At 38.4% G+C, this 15241-nt stretch overlaps 1 pseudogene; it reads right to left on the minus strand.

Annotated features, from left to right (window-relative positions):
• Window positions 1–12484: 12484 nt before the first annotated feature.
• On the minus strand, window positions 12485–14157 carry LOC136398407 (pyruvate kinase PKM-like; annotated as a pseudogene).
• Between the last annotated feature and the right edge of the window lie 1084 nt (window positions 14158–15241).

Raw genomic sequence — 15241 nt, forward strand, 5'->3', positions numbered from 1 at the left:
CAGAGAAGATAGTCATGAGCTTTCAGTGTTCTAAAAATTTGACATCTTTCACTTGAGAAAGAGCCTTAAGATCTGTTTTAATTGAAAGACAATTGTCCCAAATCCTGCATTTCAGGATTAAGACTATAAGAAATATTTTGTAGGCCAAAGAATTACAGAGAAAATACTTTCATGTTCTCTGAAAATATCATAGAAGTGAATATTATCAAAGATTCGTTTCTAAACTTATCCCAGGTTCTATGTTGACCAAATTGTTCCCAACAGTAAGTTAAGAATTCCTGTTTCATCACCCTCATTCTTGATTAAACCCCTGTGATTTCACTTGTGTTTAAAATCCCATTACTGACCCCTATTCTCTCAGAATGCTCTCTGTGCTCTATCAGACCCTGCATCAGTATTGGCCAAAACGCCTGGGACTAACGACTCCATCAGTTCTGGCTTCTCTGAGGTTCCACTGACAAAGCGCTGTGCTGTTCCACAGGGGAGGCAGGGTGATAGCACACACCAGGGGATGTAGGGGATGGTACCTGCTCTAATGAAACTTGAAGATTAGTCTCTTTCTCACTGAAACTGTGGTATGCATGAATGATTGATTTCATCAAGACAGGGACAACCTGCTGGGTGGGAAGCTGTTACTCCCTGGCCTCAGACTGGTTCTTCCTGAATCTAAGGAAGCTATTTGATACCCCAAGGTGAGGCAGAGGGGGCTTCTGGGGAAATCAGTGACTCTGTGACACCCCATCTGTCTCCCTCTGGTGAACCTTTGGGGATGCAGGATGGCCAACAGGACTGGGCATGAGACATGTGGACCTGTGAGAATGAGGTAACAAATAGACAACCAGCCCCAGTAAAACCCAAGACCATGTGTGGGGCAGGCCCTTCCCCCTGCAGTCAGCCTCACAATTGAGAACTCACTTGCCTGTTCATTAAAAGGGGGCTGTAGTGAAGAAATGAACCATGGAAATGAGGTATATGCTCAACAGAGTGATTAGAAGGAATCTTGACAACTCTGTGCATGTGTTAATTTTATTTTCTTTCAATTGTTTTTTCATAAACCAATGGGGAGGGGGATCGTTAAAAATGACTGACACACAGAAAATTTTTTAAAATAAGATTGCTATTTAAGAAAGTAAAGAGATGAGCTTTGGGAAAGGAGATACTAAGTTTTATGTACATATTTCCTTTTAATTATAACCATAAGAGACAAATTTTGAAGATGAAGAAAGTTATCACCCAAAACCCAGGTGTTGTCCTGGCTGGATAGCTCAATTCAGTCCCTGGTCAGGGCACATACAGAAACAGATAGATGTTTCTGTCTCTCCCTCTCTCTCTAAAGTTAATAAATAAATAAAAACCAAACAGGTGTGTGGTGACAGTGCATGGGTAAAAACCATGAACTGTGGTTCCATCTTCCTGGGCTCACCTTTTAATTTTTTTACTTTATTTTTAAATTATAGTTGACATACAATATTAGTTTCAGGTGTACACCCCATTGATTAGACAGTATATAACTTACTAAGTGGTCATCTGGATAAATCTTGCATCTGTCTCAGTAATGATGGAGACTGGGACTAGTGGCCCAAGCTATGCTGTCAGAGGGAAAGCTGGACGAAAGAGAAAAGAGAAAAGAAATGTGATGGATAGGATGTCACAGAAGAGGGGGAGGAAAGTGGAGGTAAATCCTAGCTCCAAATCTCCCATTTAAAGAGCTGAACAGAATGTGGGGTAACAGGTGTGATTTGGTTTGGAAAATCAAGATAAATATTTAAGATGAATTTGAGACTTTAAAATGGAGATGTAATTACTTAGATGTATAGGAGATGAGAGATCTTAGAGAGATACAAATTTGGCTGTAATATGGATAAAAGCATTTTTTTTTTTTGCCTCTTTTGTTTTTTTTTTCTTTTCTCTCTCTTTTTTTAAATTGATTTTAGAGAGAGGAAGAAAAACATCAATCTGTTTCTGTATGTGCCCCCAACAAGGATCAAACCGGCAACCTCTGCATTGCAGGACAATGCTCCAACCAACCGAGATATTCAGCGAGGGCATTTTTACTTTTCATTCTATAGGAATAAACAGAAAACCAAAAATGATGCTAAGATATTCCTTCATCCAGCATTTAAGTGGAGGATTTGAGCCTACAAAATAAACCAAAAAGCTTTACTGAGATGAAGCTGAAGATCAAGAGGAAAAGGAGGAAAGGGGGAAGAGGAGAAAGAAGGAGGAGAAAGAGAAATGTGAAATAATGTGATAGAAATTTAAAGAACAGTTCTGAAAAAGGACTTAGTGGTCTTCTGGGTTTAGTGCTCTTGCGAATTGAGTAAGGATCATTAGAAATCCACATAGAGCACTGAAGTCTCAATGACAGGTCATTAGTAACCTTAATGAAAGTGTTTTTGGTGGACTAATTTGTAGCCAGAGCCAGACCAATGTAGACAGAATTACAAATGCAAAGTGAAGAAGTGTCATTATCTCTTTATAGACTTTTAGAAGAAGATTGGTAGTGTATAACAAATGCAGGGGCAAAGAAATGATAACATTTGGGCTTGTTCTACAATCCATTGCTATCATAGACATTGTATTCATAGTTTGTTTTATAGTAGAGAAGAATGCATAGTTGCTGAGTGTAAGTAAGGGCTTCGAAGTTAGACAGCTTAGCAAGATTTCTAATATTTCACTTGCTAGCTATGTAATCTTGAATAACGCACTTAACCACCCTAACACTCAGGAGGTTTTTATCTGTATATATGAACACACACACACACATCTCACAGTTTCTTGTGAGGATTAAATGAAATAATGCCTGTAAAATATTTAACACAGTCTCTGATATACAGCAAATCCTCAATAATGTTTGCTTCTCTTTTTTATCCCTTTTTACTCATTATTTCATCCCTTCAATTTAACAAGGCAACTAGCTGGTCAACATAGAACCTGGGATAAGTTTAGAAACGAATCTTTGATAATATTCACTTCTATGATATTTTCAGAGAACATGAAAGTATTTTCTCTGTAATTCTTTGGCCTACAAAATATTTCTTATAGTCTTAATCCTGAAATGCAGGATTTGGGACAATTGTAGTAATTCTACAGATTACCACTAGAGGAAAGAAGAAAGTCAGGAAACATCTAAGAAGAAATAATCAGGGACCTTTGGTCCTTGATTTTAGGATAGGCTTTCCTGCTATGGGAAACCCAGAAACCAGAGCCAGAGAATTGTTTTAATTAAGCTCATTACTTTTATTATTTTTAAATTTTATTTATTTATTTTAGAGAGAGAGGAAGGGATTGAGAGAGGGAGACACAAAAACATAAACCTGTTCTTTTATGTGCTCTGAGCTGCGATGGAACCAGCAACCTCTGCATATTCAGATGACTCTCTAACCAACCAAGCTATCCTACCAGGGCATAAACTCATTATTTTTAAGTTTAATAATGAATCAAATCTTCCCAAAGTTTTCTTTCTTGTTTTGTTTTGTTTTTCATTGCAAAAGTAATGAGGGGACAGTTTTCATTTTACATTTTATATTTATACTTCTATTTTGGTTTTCATGTAATTCTGCATTATATTATTTTTAGTTTTCATGCTTGGCATCAACCATGACTATACATAAAACTTTTGAAGGCTGATGTCGTGTCTTAGTCGCGCACTTCTTTTGCTTAGCAGACTGTAGGGATCGTGGGAGAAAGAGGCAGCAACAGGATATGCTCAAGTTAAAAGATTAGGGAAGCAGAGCCACAGATAAGGGGCATGCCCATTCCTCCATACATTTGATAGGCTCACACCTATCAAATTGTATTGACACTCAATATCTATACCAGAAAAATCAGTGAGTGGGCTCTGAAAGTGTATTCTCCTGATAAGAGTGCTAAGAAAATATTTGTTCAACATATAGTATGTAGTATTACATGGTTTGACATGCATTACTTAATTTATTTTAATAGTTCTGTCAGATAGAGTCCTTTCATTTTATGAACAAGAGAACTGTGAAACAGAAAAGTTGATCAACTCACCTTCGTATCAGAGAGCTAGTATATATTAGAGCTTTTAAAGAAAAGTTTGTTCAAGATGAGCAAACAAAAATGAATTTTATTCTGATACCATCACCAGCAGTAGGGGAGAAAGCACAGAGAAAGCACAGACCAAGTCTGGATACCTAGTTCTGTGAAACAAAGGGTAAGGAGAGTTTTTACGAGGTGCAGTCAGGAATCACAGGTCATCTGTGCTTGTTAATTGGGCTTTACTCAAAGGAAACTAACATTCTCTTTCCTTCATGACAGGAAACAGTTTTACAGTTTAGGCAAGGTGCCCAGTGAAGTGGGATTGTGCTCTCTCACAGACACTGGGAGACAGGGGCTTTCTCTTCCTTGATCATTACGTTTCAAAGAGCTGTCTCAAGGTCCTTGAAGAAAACAGTCCTAGGTTGTAAAACTGGCAGGAAGCTTTAAAAGTATGAGATCTTAAAGGGTGGAGAAACAACTTACAGGTTTTGTAAATAAATACTGTAAGAAAGGAGACATGAGGGACCTACTTTTAGGAAAAATCTTGTCTAAAGTTTCATCGAGCTAAGAGTAATAATTAAGCCATCTTAATCAAGCCAGGTTAAAACCCTGGTCATTTTGACTAAATAAATCCATGCTACTTTTATTGAAGGAGTTAGATGGATGCAACCTAACCTATCAAATTGAAGTTAACATTATTGAACAAATATTCATATTTGAACAAAAATCAGAGCTCTCCTGGATTATATTATCCACATTTTAATCCAGGTGCACCAGCTCAAATTCAACCAATAGAGTACTTGCTATATGAATGAGGATTCCTCTTATCAATAACTGACCATCAATTACAAGGTGTTTGAAAAGCAGGACTCAAATTAACCTCCTCTCAAATTTTCACTGCAGCATACTTTCTCCTTATGGAATTTCCTGAGTCAAAGAAGAAGGGATAGGACTTCATACCAAGTACCCTCAGTTCTGTTGAAGTCCTCCTTGCCAAGTCATGACCTCAAAGACTTATCAAGACTTTACATAGGTTTTTCTACATTAACTCAAAGAGGGAATAAAAGTGAACTCAGTACCAAATTTTTAGGGCAATAAACTGAATTCATATGTTGACATACCCTATGTCTAAAATGGAAAGCCTTAAAGAAGGCCAGAGTAACATAGTAATTAATGGCTGTCTTCGAGTAAGTGTAGCAAGGAAATAGTAATAGAAGGGCAAGTAGATAGTAAAGAAATGGTAGGATGCAGGCTGGAGAGATGAGTGGAGGAAAACCATGGACTCTGTAAATTATTCAAAAGCACTAAATCAAGTTCTGCAACAGTGGGAGGAGGGTGGCTTGTCTCAAACCCTCTTACTCTTTTTGCTGTCAACAGTTACTGGGTAATATTTATAAAGATTAATTAATATGCTCTCATATTTCATGAAAAATAAAACCAGAAAAGAAAAACAAATACAGTAACAACAATGACAAAATCTTTCTAACCCACACCAACTCCAGACCTTGCCCTTTGTGATGTGAGAATATAGGGATCATAAAATTAAGAAAATAAGTTTTTAAGTGTAAATTTTTCCTAAATTAGACAATATGCAGCTTCAGTTTTATAATATAGTTGATTAATAAAAGAATCACTAAATTACCAGTATGATAACTAAGCAATGAATAAAGCAGTAAAAAATCATATTAATAATTTTCACAATATCACTTCTAAACGTATATACAGAACTTTACATATTACAGCTTTACGCTTGTGAAGTAAGTCCCAATATCCAACATATTTACACCAAGATACATATTCCAACGCTATTTAGAAGGTGAAAATTTAAATACAGCTTAAATACTTGATAATAGAGAAATTCTTTAGGATACTTTATACTATACAGCTATTAAAGGAATGCTTATAAAAATAACAGTTTGTGGCAATAGAAAATGCTTGAATTGCATTAAACGTAAAAAGATGTACAATTTTAAAAAGTACTATTATCAGGTAAGAGAATACTCAAATAATAGAGAAACAGTACACAATAAGAACTGAAGTGTATTCTTTCACCATGTGAGGACACAGCAGGAAGACTACTGTCTATGAACCAGAAAGTGGGCCCTCTCCAGACATGACCTCTTGGACTTCCCAAGCCTCCAGAACTGTGAGAAATAAATGTTTGTTCCTTAAGCTACCCAGTCTCAGGTATCTGTTATAGCAGCCTGCACCAATGAAGACTGGGCAGGGGAAGATGTTCATGAACTCTGAGAATAGAGAGTTTTCATTAAGAGTAAGCAGAGACTTGAGATTTATAATGTTTGGGCTATTGGATCAGATGGAAAAGGTCATGATTAGGGAAGTGGGAAGATGACAAAGGACTTTGAATCAGACAAACCTGAGTTTTTATACTAGTTCTCTTACCAACCATAAGGATGTTAAGCCATTTAAATGATTAGTGCCTCTGTAAAGCACCAGTCAGAGCTCCTCCCAGTCAGTGCTGTAAACAGAAGTAGAGTGCAAAGCTTTGACCCAGGGCTCCTGCATGGAGCAGGTGCTCATAAATGGTGGCAGTCAGTCATTGGTAATAATGATTATACAAATAATATAAAAAGACAATAAATAGCAGCTGTTATTGTTGATGGCAGTAAAAAAAAAGAGTTGTACCCAATGTGACATCAGTTGATAAAAATATCTTGACATTTATCAATAAAATTATGACCTATCTTATTCATTTAATTATATATGTCTTTATAGCTACATAAAAAGTAAAAGGAAAAAAAAGAGCTAAAGTGCAGGTAATGGTCTCTCTCCTTACCATCCAAGAATAAAGAATTTTTTTCTTCTATTTTTATTTTCTCATGATTATTAAAATTTTTCTAAATTCAAAATAATTGGCCCTGGCCAGTTGGCTCAGTGGTAGAGCATCGGCCTGGCGTGCAGAAGTCCCGGGTTCGATTCCCGGCCAGGGCACACAGGAGAGGCGCCCATCTGCTTCTCCACCCCTCCCCCTCTCCTTCCTCTCTGTCTCTCTCTTCCCCTCCCGCAGCGAGGCTCCATTGGAGCAAAGATGGCCCGGGTGCGGGGGATGGCTCCTTGGCCTCTGCCCCGAGTGCTAGAGTGGCTCTGGTCACAACAGAGCGACACCCCGGAGGGACAGAGCATCGCCCCCTGGTGGGCAGAGCGTCGCCCCCTGGTGGGCGTGCCGGGTGGATCCCGGTCGGGCGCATGTGGGAGTCTGACTGTCTCTCCCTGTTTCCAGCTTCAGAAAAATACAAAAATAAATAAATAAATAAATAATTGTAATTTTGAAAATAAGCTAATACCTTAGAACATGACATGCATATTCCATGCAGGTTAAGGAATGGACTGTCCAGCCCCTGTTTCTAGGACAGAACTCTTCCATGCCTTAGTGTATCTGTCTGACTTTCTGTTCTAATTAAGTTCCTTGAATGTACTAAAAGCTGTATATTTGAGGAAAATGCTGGATTTGACTAGAAACAATCAGATGATTTACTTTTAAGCATAAATCACCTGTCACAGTGTCTAATTTGACACACATGTAATCATTTTTTATGTATGTACATTTATGTATGTGTTTAATTTATTGGAGGTGACATTGGTTAATAAATTATATAGGTTTCAGGTGTATAATTAAGTCTATAATACATCATCTGTAGATTGTATTGTGTGTTCACTACCTCAAGTCAAGTCTCCTTCCATCAGTATTTATCTCCCTTTAGCTTCTCTACTTCCCCCACCCCCTTTCCTTCCAGTAATCACCATACTGTTGTCTGTCTATGAGTTTTTTGTTGTTTTCCTTAATCCCTTCACCGTTTTCATCCAGCCCCACTGACAGCTGTCAGTCTGTTCTCTGTATATATGAATCTGTTTCTATTTTGTTTGTTAGTTTATTTTGTTCATTAGATTCTGTATACAAGTGAAATTATATGGTATTTGTCTTGTTCTGACTGGCTTATTGCACTTAGCATAATGCTCTCCAGGCCCAGCCATGCTGTTGCAAATGGGAAGATTTCCATCTCTTTTATGGCTTAGTAATATTCCATTGTGTAAACGTACCTAGCTTTTTTACCTACTCAACTACTGATGAGGCTGCTTACATATCTTGACTATTGTAAATAATGCTGCAATGAACATAAGGGTGCATATATTCTTTTGATTTAGTTTTTTGAACTGCATCTGATATATTCACAGAAGTGGAATCACTGGTTCAGAAGATAGTTCCATTTTTAAAATTTTTTGCAGTAACTCCATACTTTTTTCCACAGTGGCTGCACCAGTCTGTATTCCCACCATCAGTGCAGAGTTCCTTTTGCTCCACATCTTCGCCAGCACTTGCTATTTGTTTGTTTGTTTGTTTGTTTACTTTTGAAGTGAGAGGAGGGGAGATGGGCAGACTCCCACATGCACCCCGACTGGGGTCCACTGGGAAACCCTCATCTGGGGCTGATGCTTGAATTAACCTAGCTAGCCTCAGCACCCTGGGCTGATGCTAGAACCAATCAAGCCACTGGCTGCAAGAGAGGAAGGAGAAGAGAAGCTGATAGTTACTTCTCATGAGTGCCCTAACCAGAAATCAAACAGGGACATCACAGGTTGGTCTGATGCTCTATCCCTTGAGCAAACCAGTCAGAGCCAGTGTTTTTTGATTTACTGATGATAGCCATTCCAACCAGTGTGAGATGATATCTCATTGTGGTTTAATTTGCATTTATCTGATGATTAATGATGTTGAGCATCTTTTTATATCTATTAACCACCTATATGTCATCTTTGGAGAACTGCCTATTCAGGTCCTTTGTCCATTTTTTTAAATTGGATTGATTGTTCTTTGTGTGTGTTGTATAAGTTTTTATATATTTTGGATATTAACCCTTTACCCGATGTATCATTGGCAAATATGTTCTTTCATTCAGTGGGTAGTCTTTCATTTTGTTAATGATTTCCTTTGCTGTGCAAAAAACTTTTTAGTTTGATGTAGTCACATTTCTTTGTTGTTGTTTTTTTCTTTTGTATGCCTTGCCCAAGGAGATATATCAGAAAAAAATATTGCTACAAGAAATGTCTGAGATTTTACTACCCGTTTTCTTCTAAGATTTTTATAGTTTTCTGTCTAACTTTTAAGTCTTTAATTCATTTTGAGTTTATTCATGTGTATGGTGTAAGAAGGCGGCCTAGTTTCATTTTTTCCATGTATCTGTCCAATTTTCCCAACACCAATTATTGAGTAGACTCTCTTTCCCCCATTGTATGTTCTTCCCTCCTTTGTCAAATATTAATTGATCATAAAGATGTGGGTTTATTTTGGGGTTCTCTATTCTGTTACACTAATCTATATCTCTGTTTTTATGCCAGAACCATGCTGTTTTGATTACTATAGCCTTGTAGTATACTTTGATGTCAGGTGGTATGATTCCTCCAACCTTTTTCTTCTTTCTCAAGATTGCTGTGGCTACTTGGGGTCAATAGGGCAGAGTAACCTGGGTTGGGGGGTCATGGCTAGTGGGTCCCCTACATGCGGCCGTGTAATCAGGGACTCAGTGAGGGGAAATTGGCCCCTACTCCAGAGCCATACCACTCCATGTCTGCCAGAGTCTCCAACTCTAGCTTCTTCACGAGGCACACACCACAGGTTCAGATTGCATGCAGCCAGCCGTCAGGACTGGATTTTAAATTTTGTCCAATGATTTTCTGTATCTAGTGTTATGATCATGCAGGGGTTTTTAAGTCTGCTAATGTAATGGATTGCATTAGTTGATTTTTAAATGTTGAATCATAAAATTGGTTTTATTTTTAAATAATTGTAAATAATACACAGTTGTAAGAAATGACACAGAGAGATTCTGTGTACCTTTTTACTTTCCTCAGTTTTGTTTAACCTCATGCATATGTTTGTGTATTTGTGTGTGTTTAGTTTTATATGTTTTTGTCACTTGTGTAAGTTCATATAAATACATGACTAAAGACACAGAACAGTGCCATTACCACAAATATTCTTCCTTTTATAACCACACACAATTCCTCCATGGATAACTAATATTTTCTCATTTCTAGAATTTTGTCATTTCAGGAATGTTCTATAAATACAGTAAGTACATTGCCTTTGGGGACTGGCTTGTTTTCAGTCAACAAAATTCTCTGAAAAATTGTGGCATGTATCAATAGTGTATTACTTTTATTGCTATGTAGTATTCCAGGGTATACATCTATCGTACATCCATTGAATAATATCTGAATTTTTTCCATTTGGAGGCTATAATAAGTATAAGCCTGCTAGGTATGTACAGGTTTTATTGATAATATAATTTCCCATTTCTCTGGGGAAAATGCATCTGAGCACTATTAGTGGGCTGTATGGTATTGCATGTTTTTCTTTATAAGAAATTGACAAAATACTTTCCAGAATGTAAAAATACCATTTTACATTCCCAACAACAATATATAGCTGATCCAGTTTGCCCACATTTTTGCTAGTGTTTTGCCTTATTATTTCTCTTTATTTTGGCCATTTTGATAGCTGTATATATAGTGCTATCTCGTACTTTTGATTTTCAGTTACTTAATCAACAATAAAACTGGCACACTTTCCTGTGCTTATTTGCCATTTCTCATACTTAGTGATGAAATGTCTGTTCATATCTTTTTTTATTTTCTATTTGAAGTGTTTTCTGTGTTGTTTTTGTTTGTTTACTGTTGAGTTTTGAGAGTCTATGTATTTTCAATAGTAGTCCTTGGTTTCATATGTGATTAGAAAGATTCTCCTAGTCTCTGTATACTTGAAAAAATCCCAGTTGATCATACTATCTAAATACTTTTTTACATTACTACATCCAATTTGCCAATATTTTGTTGAGAATGTTTGCATGTAAGTTTATAATTTGATGTCAGTTCTAAACTCATTTGGGCACAGCTGTTCCCATTTTGCAGTGAGAACCCTGAGACTGAGTTAAGTGGATATATTAGATCCCTTAGCAAGTGAGAGCCAGAATTTAAATCTGGGTGCTCCATCTGCAGAGGTGATGCTCATAGATACTGCATTATTTGACGTTCGGTTTTGAGCCTCCCAGGAATATGCAGAATATTGCATAACCATACAATTTGTTTTTGTATCCAGGAGATTGTGTTCTCCGTCCAAGACTGACAGAATCCTCTATATCTGCTAAATCCTTTCTTGAGATGGGAGAGATTCAAGCAAATGAATTGTATTTCAAGATTCAATGTCTTGCTCTGGCCGGTTATCTCAGTGGATAGAACGTCTGCCCAGTATAAACATCCTCCAGTTCGATTCCCGGTCAGAGCACAGAGGAAAAGCAACCATCTGCTTCTCTTCCTCTCCCTCTTCCCTCTGTCAGCCAGTGGCTCGATTGGTCTGAGCAGCAGCCCTGGGTGCTGAGGATTACTGGGTTGATTCGAGCATCAGCCCCAGATGGGGTTGCCGAGGTGGATCCGTTGGGGCACATGCGGGAGTCTGTCTCCCCTCCTCTCACTTAAAAAAAAAAAAGAAGAAAAAAAGATTCAGTGTCTTACCTGACCTGTGGTGGCACGGTGGATAAAGCATCCACCTGGAATGCTGAGGTCACCAGTTTACCACGAGCTTGCCAGGTCAAGGCACATACAGTATGTGAAGCAACAACTACAAGTTTGATGCTTCCCACTCCTCCCCCATCGCCTTTCTCTCTCTCTTCTCTTTAAAAATCAATAAATCTTCTAAGAAAAAATAAGATTCAATATCTTCTCTAAGGGGAATATTCTCTGGGAAGTATTCTCTCAGTATTGTTTATTTATGGCACTTGAAATTAAACTATGTTAAACATGTAATACACTTTTCAAGCTTTATATCATTATGAGCTATCATGACTAGCAATAAAATATATCTAAAAATAATAATTATTCTTAGTGTTTGAAATCTTCTGTTCCTGCTAAATAGCCTAATAATATCCTTGCTGCTTTCTTTTAAAATTTATTTACTTTAAAAATCCAAAAGCATAAATGTGAAAACAGAAAACTTAACTTTGTATGCACTATTTACTAAACAAATTTAAAACATTTTTAAAATAATGAATATTAAATGCTTGGCCAAATGTCAGAGATTTCATTTTCTTTGTTGGGCTCTAAGTAAATAATTCATCATATTTATATTATGATAGGTCAGAGATTCAAAACTTTTATGACCTTCTTTAAAATAAAGGTTTTCCAACAAAGCTCCAATAGTTTTCTCATCTTAGTGGAACTAAATAAAGCTCACATACTAGCTCCTTTGGTATCTTGATTTCCTTCTGGTGAAGCTGTCCTTGAATTTGATGAGTTGTTAAAAGTACTTGAGTGTCATTACACTTTTATTCCTTTTGCTAATATAGTAAGAATGAATATTCTTAGGTAAGGCATCTCAGTAACTTTATAGAAAAAAATTAAAGGAAGATTAATTTAACTTCAAGTAGTTTGCTAGTATATTGACAATGTTGAAGGCAAGGATTTTTATTTCTTAGCTGTTGTCATTTTGCTTTGTTGCGTGGTACAGGTGCGCCTGGAGAGCTCTCTGGTGACTCTGAGTCACAGCAATGATGGGAACAAGGGCGGGGGCGGGATACCTGGCCACCTGATGAACAGAGCTGCCAGACTAAGTGAGGACCATGATGGCCCCACCGTAGCACTTGAAGGAGGTCTCCATGTTGCCCACACTGGTAGCCTCTGTGGTGGGTCGCTGGTAATGGGAACCAGGCCACTGAGTTCCTCAAATAGTTGCAAGTGGTAGGTGGTGGCCTGTGCCTCACCAGCGATTAGGTGCTGCAAGCACTCAGCCTTTAGTGGGGAGCCCACTTTGGCCGTCTCCCAGACAGCATGATGCAGTCAGTTGCATCCAGGAGTGCATTGGCTGCATCGCTGCCCTTGGCCCAGTTGCTATCCATGCTATCCCGCATCTGCTGGCACAGAGGAGAGGCTTCCCGGCTCAGCTGCACCACCCAATCATTGTCTTTTTAAGCAATAATTATTGTCTTCTCTGCAGAAATCTCAATGTCTAGATCACCACGAGCTACCATAATCACACCACAGACTTCCAGAATCTCATCAAACCTCTGAACTGCCTCGCAATTCTCGATTTTGCTGATTACCTTGACCTTCTTTCCTTTTTCTCCAAGGACCTTCCATCTTCATGCACGGATGCACTGGGGATGAAAGATGCAAACACCATACCTTCACCCGGCTCTACCCCGAACTTCAGATCCCACTGTATGTCCTTTCTGACATGGCAGGCAGGTCCACAGTAGCCCCAGGGAGGGTCACACCCTTCTTGCTGCCCAAGGAGCCACCAGCCTTCACCTCTGTCACCAAGAAGTCGGCACCGTTCCCTGTCACCTGCAGAGTAAGCCCACCATCCTCGTAGATCTTGCTGCCCACTTCCACCACCTTGCTAATGTCTTTGTAGTCCAGCCACAGGGTGTTGAGTCATGCTTTCCCATGTAGGCATATACAAAATGATGTTGGGAGCGGCTCCTTTCTGGAGCTCCGCCTCCGGGTGCCACTGCCCTTGATGAGCCTAGTTCTGATCCCAGGTCTTTTAGGGTCCAAGGTCACAGCAACTAGCCCGTAGGGAATAGAATCAGAAGCAAAGCTTCCACCCTGATGAAAGCTCGGTTGGTTAGCACATCTTACCAAAGCACAGCGCTTGCCGGTTTGACCCGGTCAGGGCACAAACAGGAACAGATTGATGTTTCTCTCTGTGTCTCTCTTTCTCTCCCTCCCTCCCAACCTCCCTTTCTTGCTAAAATCAATAAATAAAAATTTTAAAAAGAAGAAGAAAAAACAAAACTTTTCATGTACATGTTCTTGATGGTCTCTGTACAGTGCCCGTGAGTCCCATGAGAGAAGTTTAGATGAGCCACATTCATTCCAGAATTCGACATCTCCACCGATGAGGAAGCTGGGCAGATTGTGCAGCTGATACCAGTGTTCCAGGTGAAACCGAGCTTTCATCAGGGTGGAAGCTTTGCTTCTGATTCCATTCCCTACGGGCTAGTTGCTGTGACCCTGGACCGCACATGTGCTCCAGGAACGTGTCAGTAATGGCCATGTGCAGCTTCTGAGTCTGAATCAAGGCAATCCAATGTCACAATAGGGCTTCAACGTGGTTTCTGAGGTCCTCAGCGTGTGGTCCATTCCCCCTGGTGCAGAGAGGTGCGGAGGTTCCCAGCGCATGGCTCCTGTGTTGCATCATAAGTAATTTTTAAAGAGAATGGATTTATTTTTTTAATCACATTTGAGTCCTGGCTGTTTAGCTCAGTTGGTTAGAGCATCGTCTGGAAACACCAAGGTGGTGGCTCGGTCTGGGTTAGGGCACATGAGGAAGCAACCAATGAATGCATAACTAAATGGAACAGCAAATGAACACTTCTCTTCCCCTTCCCCACCCCCGTTTCTCTCAGTCTCTCTAAGATCAATTAATGAAAAAATAATCACATTTGAAATTGGTTATGTACTTTGATCAGCTTCTAAGAAGTAATCAAAAATTGGGAAAATTATTATATCAATGATTAGCTCTGTAAATAATGTGAAAAATTCTGTTTTATGATAGTAGTATATTGATGTGTGTGCAGAAATGAGGGAAAGAAAAAAGACAAGAGAAATGCACATACATTTACAAATTGCTACTAAAATATTTTCTTATTTAAATTTGAATTTCCTTGTTAATAACTGATTAGGCATTGCTCATGCTTATTAATCACTAGTACTTTTTTATTATCTATAAGTTGTCAGATCATTCTTGTTACCCAAATGTTTGTACAATACCTTTTAGGTCTATGTGAATTAATTATATACATCGGATTCATTATAAAAGCTGATAAGCATCAAACTGTCTTTATTGCTCCCATTTTATTACATTTAAGAAGGCTTATTTTCCAAGATACTGGTTTTTTCCCATTTTCATACTTTGAACATTCTCCACTTCTTTTTCCTTAGCTGATGACCTCACTTCACACTTCACAAGGGTGAGTTAGGCAACACATGGTAATTGCCTCAAATTTCTGACAACAGAGTAACCAACATAAGTAATATTTGTATCTATCTTTACCTCATCTTTCTCTTCTGTTAAAAGAGAAGGCATTTCCCCATTTTCGAAGGTCAATTCTCTCACTTGTATTTTGGATCCTTTCCAGGATTTTTATTTCTTCTTTTCCTTGAAAACTAAATGTACCCACCCTACTAAATCATTGTATCAATATGCAAACATGCCCTAGACAAT

Source organism: Saccopteryx leptura, chromosome 3 (genome assembly GCF_036850995.1).
Source record: "Saccopteryx leptura isolate mSacLep1 chromosome 3, mSacLep1_pri_phased_curated, whole genome shotgun sequence".
Taxonomy (NCBI): Eukaryota; Metazoa; Chordata; class Mammalia; order Chiroptera; family Emballonuridae; genus Saccopteryx; species Saccopteryx leptura.